Here is a 10,250-nt window from a genome sequence, read left to right as displayed (position 1 = left end):
TTAAGAGTAATATTTATACCGGATTGACCCGCTATGAGAATACTATATAGAAAGTTATGCAAAGTGTCATAAGTTATTCTCATGGTGATAATGGTGTATACCACTCTATATTGACATCATTTTTATCACATATAACTATGCCAAATCCTCTGCTAAGTCTGCGAGGCCAGAAAATTCTTGCTTTAACTTCAGGAAATAAAAATGTTTTATCCCCTCCCATAGCTGATTGTGAAGGAAGTATTTTCAAGTTCGAGCCGCAAAACTCGTCTCCATCCAGCTCAACGGCTCTTTTGGCAGCATCAGGGGACAAAAATGTTATCTTGCCCCACTTTTCTCTATCTGGAGGATCCTTCCCCATTCCTTGGAACTTGTACACAGCACATATAGAACCTGAGGTATTCTTTTCAAAAAACATCAGGAGCTCATTGTCATCAATTGCATTTATGTTTGAGTGATACACATCAACACTCAGGGAATGCTTCTCGAGTTCCAGATGCTTTATCTCAGCACCAGACCCAAACAAAGCCATAGGTGATGCAGAACCAGACCCGTGATACAAACATTTTTCCATACATTCTGTGCGTAACCTCTTTTTCCCGTATTCTAAAACATCACTCACCAACATAGTAGTTGTATTCATATCGTGTGAAGCGGCATATAACTGGATGAGATTCTCGTCAACTTTCACTTCAACAAAGATTCTTTCATCCAAACAAGCTTTCCTAATACGTGAAACATGACCAAGCAAATTACTGTTGGATTTCCCACAAAATCTTTTGAGAAGAATAGTGCCAAAACCAGTCAATGTCTTAGTTTGCAACTTCCGTTCTTCCATCTTGGATACATCAAACGAGGGAGGGGATGAAGGTCGTATAATGATTGAAACTCAACAACACTAACACAGACCAGATATTCATTAGACACTGAGAGAAGGTCACCGAAAACCACCCAACTAGGCTTTTGAGCAAACACGAGCAAGGAAGAAGATGGATGCAGTTGAACATGTTGTCCAGTTTGCGCTACTTCATAACCAAGTTGATTGCGTCCACAAAACATGGCTACATTTTCAGAAAGTGAGGCCAGTATAACCTTTTTCATATTCTTATCATGAACAGAAGGTGTATGAGGATCCCAACGCCGGTAACTTGGAACAACAAAGCCATGTTCACGCTCTAGAAATGATTCTAACTCGAAAACTGTGTCTTGGCATCTCCTCATAGATTTAGCATTGATGCTATTTTCCCAACACCACTTATTCCTCCTCTCTTGAGGCAGAGCCTCCCATTCTTTGTACACAGAGAGAAGTGTAAAAAGGTCACCATCAGAATGGAAAAATTGCACTTTGAGACAATCAGATCTTTGCTTATCACCTCATCAATGTAGTTTCTTAGAGCCTTGAGATGAAAACCCCATACTGCAGAATTTATAAATTCTCATTTATCATAGACTCCATCCCACTACAGCACAAAAAACAATAAAAAAAACATGAGTATTACATATCAAAACAGGGGAATAGAACACCATACTATAACAGGTCTCATTTATTCTTCTCAATTCTTACTCTTTTTATCCCTATGTTTCTTAAATTACATTAAGATATCTCACTATACTGCTGCAAATCATCCTTTGTCCCGTTCATAAAGAGCATTAGAATTTATAAACCACCTTAAGCTCTTAATAAGAGTTTGGTATAAAACATCAAAATGATACAATTGTCACTCCTATGATTCTATGAACCTAACAATAACAACAAAACAAAACAAAAAAAGTTATAACCATGAAATAGAAACTATAAACTTAGAAATAATCATATGATCTTTTTGTTCATATGCTTCACAAGCTGACCCATCTGAAACCTCCAATACACAAAATACACCATGCCAAATCCAATCATCACATAAAGCCAAACATTCTCTCCCTCACTCTCCTTTGGTGACATAATCTCCTCAATTCTAAAACCCTCCCTCTCTGAATTCCCCAAAAGACCCTCAAAAAATACCCATACAACACATACATCTTATCCCTCCCTCTCGAAACAACCGAAGTAGGGTACCCTTCACTCTCAAGGTCAATTTTGTCATAAACCACACCCTCCCCCCATCCATTATTACTCTTCAGAAGCCACAACTTATTCGCTTGCGGTGAAACCACCAAAACGACACTGTCACTTCTAAAAACGACGCCATCAGGATGCGTGAGATCCTCGTTGAGAAGTACGTGCCTGGCTGTACCGTCGTCCGCATCAACCTTGAAAACCTTACCTGTATTGGATTGCACCACCAAGAGATAATCCCCGTCGCTGACGTAAGCAATACCGTTGAGCCCGATGTAACTATACGGTGTGTCGCGGTCCACCGGATGTTCGGTGAACCTCGGCGATTTTGAGAAGATTGAAGCTTCTCCTTTCACGTTGACTTTCCAGATGTAGTTGCCGATGGAGTTCGTGACGTAAGCGTTGCCGTTGTAATCAACAGCGACGTCGTTTGCGAGGGCTTATTCATCGGTGGGGAGAGGGGAGAGGAAGAGGCGGTTGCCGGATTTTAGGCCGTAGGCGGCGAGAGCGTTGAAAGGAGGAAGAGGTTTGACGGCGTGGATTACAGCGAGGACGCGGTTGTTGCGTGAATCGACTGTTATACCTACAACGATGACGTTTTCGGGGAGAGAGGTATCGGAGATAAGGGTTTCGGTTATGCCAGCGTCGGAGGTTGATGAGATGGTGCGGTGACAGAGGGATCCGACGAGGAAGTGTTGTTTTAAAGGGTCCACGCTAGGGATTCTGGATAGAGGTTTGGTGATTGGAAATTGATGACGTGGGAGTTTTCGGCGAGGGCTTTGATTATCGGAGTTGAACTTTGGAGGAAGAGGAGGAGGAGGACGACGACGATGGTGTATGAAGTAAGGGAGTGATTGGATGAGTGAATTGGCATGGTGAGGTTTTGAGAGCTGTGTTTTTGGGTTTGAAACTTTATTCCAAGTAGCGGCTGAAGTTAAGTGTATGGGTCTTCATCTCATGATGATCTATCTATAAAATTATACTATATTCTTTAATCGGAGAGGATTTTGAATCTTTAGAGTTTGAAAAAGAGAAATTAAAGGTCAGATTGTTTTGCTTTTAAAAAATGATTTTTATACTATTTATTTTTAAAAAAATTGTAAATAAAAAAAATTAATAAAAAATTACTTTTAATAATTATTCTAAAAATATTATTTTAGATATTTAATTATTTTATTTAAAAAAATTAGATATTAAATATTTTTAAATTATTTAATTTTGAAACTATTTTTCAAATAGTATTTTATAAAAATCATTTTTGAGATATAACTTTTTAATACATTGTATTTCGATTATATTTTGATCTTCAATAATTATGTTTATATTATTATACATCTTAGAATTCTCAAAGACCGAGCTTTTCTAGGTCGAGTATAAAAAGGCGAACAAGTCGGATTGCATAAATCGTTAGTAGGTCGGTTCTCGGAGAACATTGTTACAAGACGTAAGCAAGTCGGATCTGATCACATAGTGACTCTACTCTAGTATATGAATAAGTCGGAAACGGTCTCTGGAAGGGTGTCAGGGGGCAACATGATGTTGGTGTAAGCCCTAGAGGCCAATACTTTTGGTACTTGTATCGAATTATTTACTAATAATAAAAGGCATTTTCTTTATTATGGTTGATTAATAAAGTCCCTGGAATAGATAGTCCGTTTAATGTATTAAGTGTGACTTAATCATGAGAGCACATTAAACATAAGGACATTATTCTTAAAGTATCCGTAGTCGAGCTTTATTGTGAAGTGGGATAACATTAAAGCATTGAGACTATTATGTTTGTAGACTGGTGATCACATCTCATGGATCATGGATAAAAAGTTATCAAGTCTTAAACATAGGTATGAATATTAAGAGTAATATTTATACCGGATTGACCCGCTATGAGAATACTATATAGAAAGTTATGCAAAGTGTCATAAGTTATTCTCATGGTGATAATGGTGTATACCACTCTATATTGACATCATTTTTATCACATATAACTATGCCAAATCCTCTGCTAAGTCTGCGAGGCCAGAAAATTCTTGCTTTAACTTCAGGAAATAAAAATGTTTTATCCCCTCCCATAGCTGATTGTGAAGGAAGTATTTTCAAGTTCGAGCCGCAAAACTCGTCTCCATCCAGCTCAACGGCTCTTTTGGCAGCATCAGGGGACAAAAATGTTATCTTGCCCCACTTTTCTCTATCTGGAGGATCCTTCCCCATTCCTTGGAACTTGTACACAACACATATAGAACCTGAGGTATTCTTTTCAAAAAACATCAGGAGCTCCTTGTCATCAATTGCATTTATGTTTGAGTGATACACATCAACACTCAGGGAATGCTTCTCGAGTTCCAGATGCTTTATCTCAGCACCAGACCCAAACAAAGCCATAGGTGATGCAGAACCAGACCCGTGATACAAACATTTTTCCATACATTCTGTGCGTAACCTCTTTTTCTCGTATTCTAAAACATCACTCACCAACATAGTAGTTGTATTCATATCGTGTGAAGCGGCATATAACTGGATGAGATTCTCGTCAACTTTCACTTCAACAAAGATTCTTTCATCCAAACAAGCTTTCCTAATACGTGAAACATGACCAAGCAAATTACTGTTGGATTTCCCACAAAATCTTTTGAGAAGAATAGTGCCAAAACCAGTCAATGTCTTAGTTTGCAACTTCCGTTCTTCCATCTTGGATACATCAAACGAGGGAGGGGGTTGAAGGTCGTATAATGATTGAAACTCAACAGCACTAACACAGACCAGATATTCATTAGACACTGAGAGAAGGTCACCGAAAACCACCCAACTAGGCTTTTGAGCAAACACGAGCAAGGAAGAAGATGGATGCAGTTGAACATGTTGTCCAGTTTGCGCTACTTCATAACCAAGTTGATTGCGTCCAGAAAACATGGCTACATTTTCAGAAAGTGAGGCCAGTATAACCTTTTTCATATTCTTATCATGAACAGAAGGTGTATGAGGATCCCAACGCCAGTAACTTGGAACAACAAAGCCATGTTCACGCTCTAGAAAAGATTCTAACTCGAAAACTGTGTCTTGGCATCTCCTCATAGATTTAGCATTGATGCTATTTTCCCAACACCACTTATTCCTCCTCTCTTGAGGCAGAGCCTCCCATTCTTTGTACACAGAGAGAAGTGTAAAAAGGTCACCATCAGAATGGCAAAATTGCACTTTGAGACAATCAGATCTTTGCTTATCACCTCATCAATGTAGTTTCTTAGAGCCTTGAGATGAAAACCCCATACTGCAGAATTTTTAATTCTCATTTATCATAGACTCCATCCCACTACAGCACAAAAAACAATAAAAAAAACATGAGTATTACATATCAAAACAGGGGAATAGAACACCATACTATAACAGGTCTCATTTATTCTTCTCAATTCTTACTCTTTTTATCCCTATGTTTCTTAAATTACATTAAGATATCTCACTATACTGCTGCAAATCATCCTTTGTCCCGTTCATAAAGAGCATTAGAATTTATAAACCACCTTAAGCTCTTAATAAGAGTTTGGTATAAAACATCAAAATGATACAATTGTCACTCCTATGATTCTATGAACCTAACAATAACAACAAAACAAAAAAAAAAAGTTATAACCATGAAATAGAAACTATAAACTTAGAAATAATCAATTGATCTTTTTGTTCATATGCTTCACAAGCTGACCCATCTGAAACCTCCAATACACAAAATACACCATGCCAAATCCAATCATCACATAAAGCCAAACATTCTCTCCCTCACTCTCCTTTGGTGACATAATCTCCTCAATTCTAAAACCCTCCCTCTCTGAATTCCCCAAAAGACCCTCCAAAAAATACCCATACAACACATACATCTTATCCCTCCCTCTCGAAACAACCGAAGTAGGGTACCCTTCACTCTCAAGGTCAATTTTGTCATAAACCACCCCCCCCCATCCATTATTACTCTTCAGAAGCCACAACTTATTCGCTTGCGGTGAAACCACCAAAACGACACCGTCACTTCTAAAAACGACGCCATCAGGACGCGTGAGATCCTCGTTGAGAAGTACGTGCCTGGCTGTACCGTCGTCCGCATCAACCTTGAAAACCTTACCTGTATTGGATTGCACCACCAAGAGATAATCCCCGCTGCTGACGTAAGCAATACCGTTGAGCCCGATGTAACTATACGGTGTGTCGCGGTCCACCGGATGTTCGGTGAACCTCGGCGATTTTGAGAAGATTGAAGCTTCTCCTTTCACGTTGACTTTCCAGATGTAGTTGCCGATGGAGTTCGTGACGTAAGCGTTGCCGTTGTAATCAACAGCGATGTCGTTTGCAAGGGCTTCTTCATCGGTGGGGAGAGGGGAGAGGAAGAGGCGGTTGCCGGATTTTAGGTCGTAGCCGGCGAGAGCGTTGAAAGTAGAAAGAGGTTTGACGGCGTGGATTACAGCGAGGACGCGGTTGTTGCGTGAATCGACTGTTATACCTACAACGGTGACGTTTTCGGGGAGAGAGGTATCGGAGATTAGGGTTTCGATTATGCCAACATCGGAGATTGATGAGATGGTGCGGTGACGGAGGGATCCGACGAGGAAGTGTTGTTTTAAAGGGTCCCACGCTAGGGATTCTGGATTGAGGTTTGGAGGAAGAGGAGGAGGAGGACGACGACGGTGGTGTTGAAGTAAGGGAGTGATTGAAGGAGTGAATTGGCATGGTGAGGTTTTGAGAGCTGTGTTTTTGGGTTTGAAACTTTATTCCAAGTAGCAGCTGAAGTTAAGTGTATGGGTCTTCATCTCATGATGATCTATCTCTAAAATTATACTATATTCTTTAATCGGAGAGGATTGATTTTGAATCTTTAGAGTTTGAAAAAGAGAAATTAAAGGTCAAATTGTTTTGTTTTGTTTTGCTTTTAAAAAATGATTTTTATACTATTTATTTTTTAAAAGAAATTGTAAATGAAAAAAATTAATAAAAAATTACTTTTAATAATTATTCTAAAAATATTATTTTAGATATTTAATTATTTTATTTAAAAAAATTAGATATTAAATATTTTTAAATTATTTAATTTTGAAACTATTTTTCAAATAGTATTTTATAAAAATCATTTTTGAGATATAACTTTTTAATACATTGTATTTCGATTATATTTTGATCTTCAATAATTATGTTTATATTATTATACATCTTAGAATTCTCAAAGACCGAGCTTTTCTAGGTCGAGTATAAAAAGGCGAACAAGTCGGATTGCATAAATCGTTAGTAGGTCGGTTCTCGGAGAACATTGTTACAAGACGTAAGCAAGTCGGATCTGATCACATAGTGACTCTACTCTAGTATATGAATAAGTCGGAAACGGTCTCTGGAAGGGTGTCAGGGGGCAACATGATGTTGGTGTAAGCCCTAGAGGCCAATACTTTTGGTACTTGTATCGAATTATTTATTAATAATAAAAGGCATTTTCTTTATTATGGTTGATTAATAAAGTCCCTGGAATAGATAGTCCGTTTAATGTATTAAGTGTGACTTAATCATGAGAGCACATTAAACATAAGGACACTATTCTTAAAGTATCCGTAGTCGAGCTTTATTGTGAAGTGGGATAACATTAAAGCATTGAGACTATTATGTTTGTAGACTGGTGATCACATCTCATGGATCATGGATAAAAAGTTATCAAGTCTTAAACATAGGTATGAATATTAAGAGTAATATTTATACCGGATTGACCCGCTATGAGAATACTATATAGAAAGTTATGCAAAGTGTCATAAGTTATTCTCATGGTGATAATGGTGTATACCACTCTATATTGACATCATTTTTATCACATATAACTATGCCAAATCCTCTGCTAAGTCTGCGAGGCCAGAAAATTCTTGCTTTAACTTCAGGAAATAAAAATGTTTTATCCCCTCCCATAGCTGATTGTGAAGGAAGTATTTTCAAGTTCGAGCCGCAAAACTCGTCTCCATCCAGCTCAACGGCTCTTTTGGCAGCATCAGGGGACAAAAATGTTATCTTGCCCCACTTTTCTCTATCTGGAGGATCCTTCCCCATTCCTTGGAACTTGTACACAACACATATAGAACCTGAGGTATTCTTTTCAAAAAACATCAGGAGCTCCTTGTCATCAATTGCATTTATGTTTGAGTGATACACATCAACACTCAGGGAATGCTTCTCGAGTTCCAGATGCTTTATCTCAGCACCAGACCCAAACAAAGCCATAGGTGATGCAGAACCAGACCCGTGATACAAACATTTTTCCATACATTCTGTGCGTAACCTCTTTTTCTCGTATTCTAAAACATCACTCACCAACATAGTAGCTGTATTCATATCGTGTGAAGCGGCATATAACTGGATGAGATTCTCGTCAACTTTCACTTCAACAAAGATTCTTTCATCCAAACAAGCTTTCCTAATACGTGAAACATGACCAAGCAAATTACTGTTGGATTTCCCACAAAATCTTTTGAGAAGAATAGTGCCAAAACCAGTCAATGTCTTAGTTTGCAACTTCCGTTCTTCCATCTTGGATACATCAAACGAGGGAGGGGGTTGAAGGTCGTATAATGATTGAAACTCAACAGCACTAACACAGACCAGATATTCATTAGACACTGAGAGAAGGTCACCGAAAACCACCCAACTAGGCTTTTGAGCAAACACGAGCAAGGAAGAAGATGGATGCAGTTGAACATGTTGTCCAGTTTGCGCTACTTCATAACCAAGTTGATTGCGTCCAGAAAACATGGCTACATTTTCAGAAAGTGAGGCCAGTATAACCTTTTTCATATTCTTATCATGAACAGAAGGTGTATGAGGATCCCAACGCCAGTAACTTGGAACAACAAAGCCATGTTCACGCTCTAGAAAAGATTCTAACTCGAAAACTGTGTCTTGGCATCTCCTCATAGATTTAGCATTGATGCTATTTTCCCAACACCACTTATTCCTCCTCTCTTGAGGCAGAGCCTCCCATTCTTTGTACACAGAGAGAAGTGTAAAAAGGTCACCATCAGAATGGCAAAATTGCACTTTGAGACAATCAGATCTTTGCTTATCACCTCATCAATGTAGTTTCTTAGAGCCTTGAGATGAAAACCCCATACTGCAGAATTTATAAATTCTCATTTATCATAGACTCCATCCCACTACAGCACAAAAAACAATAAAAAAAACATGAGTATTACATATCAAAACAGGGGAATAGAACACCATACTATAACAGGTCTCATTTATTCTTCTCAATTCTTACTCTTTTTATCCCTATGTTTCTTAAATTACATTAAGATATCTCACTATACTGCTGCAAATCATCCTTTGTCCCGTTCATAAAGAGCATTAGAATTTATAAACCACCTTAAGCTCTTAATAAGAGTTTGGTATAAAACATCAAAATGATACAATTGTCACTCCTATGATTCTATGAACCTAACAATAACAACAAAACAAAACAAAAAAAGTTATAACCATGAAATAGAAACTATAAACTTAGAAATAATCAATTGATCTTTTTGTTCATATGCTTCACAAGCTGACCCATCTGAAACCTCCAATACACAAAATACACCATGCCAAATCCAATCATCACATAAAGCCAAACATTCTCTCCCTCACTCTCCTTTGGTGACATAATCTCCTCAATTCTAAAACCCTCCCTCTCTGAATTCCCCAAAAGACCCTCCAAAAAATACCCATACAACACATACATCTTATCCCTCCCTCTCGAAACAACCGAAGTAGGGTACCCTTCACTCTCAAGGTCAATTTTGTCATAAACCACACCCCCCCCCATCCATTATTACTCTTCAGAAGCCACAACTTATTCGCTTGCGGTGAAACCACCAAAACGACACCGTCACTTCTAAAAACGACGCCATCAGGACGCGTGAGATCCTCGTTGAGAAGTACGTGCCTGGCTGTACCGTCGTCCGCATCAACCTTGAAAACCTTACCTGTATTGGATTGCACCACCAAGAGATAATCCCCGCTGCTGACGTAAGCAATACCGTTGAGCCCGATGTAACTATACGGTGTGTCGCGGTCCACCGGATGTTCGGTGAACCTCGGCGATTTTGAGAAGATTGAAGCTTCTCCTTTCACGTTGACTTTCCAGATGTAGTTGCCGATGGAGTTCGTGACGTAAGCGTTGCCGTTGTAATCAACAGCGACGTCGTTTGCGAGGGCT

General features: G+C 38.7%; 1 long non-coding RNA gene across 2 annotated transcripts; it reads left to right on the top strand.

Annotated features, from left to right (window-relative positions):
- Window positions 1-206: 206 nt before the first annotated feature.
- Window positions 207-8,264, top strand: LOC127112483 (uncharacterized). Of its 2 annotated transcripts, none has more exons than XR_007798818.1 (2): window positions 207-395; window positions 8,151-8,264. It is a non-coding gene; the product is annotated as an uncharacterized LOC127112483 (long non-coding RNA). The 2 variants fall into 2 exon arrangements; XR_007798819.1 differs by lacking the exon at window positions 8,151-8,264 and adding an exon at window positions 4,299-4,412.
- The last annotated feature ends 1,986 nt before the right edge of the window (window positions 8,265-10,250 follow it).

This window comes from Lathyrus oleraceus, unplaced genomic scaffold, assembly GCF_024323335.1.
Source record: "Lathyrus oleraceus cultivar Zhongwan6 unplaced genomic scaffold, CAAS_Psat_ZW6_1.0 chrUn0136, whole genome shotgun sequence".
Taxonomy (NCBI): domain Eukaryota; kingdom Viridiplantae; phylum Streptophyta; class Magnoliopsida; order Fabales; family Fabaceae; genus Lathyrus; species Lathyrus oleraceus.
Note: the sequence above shows the minus strand (reverse complement) of the source record. Positions and strands in the feature narration are given on the sequence as shown.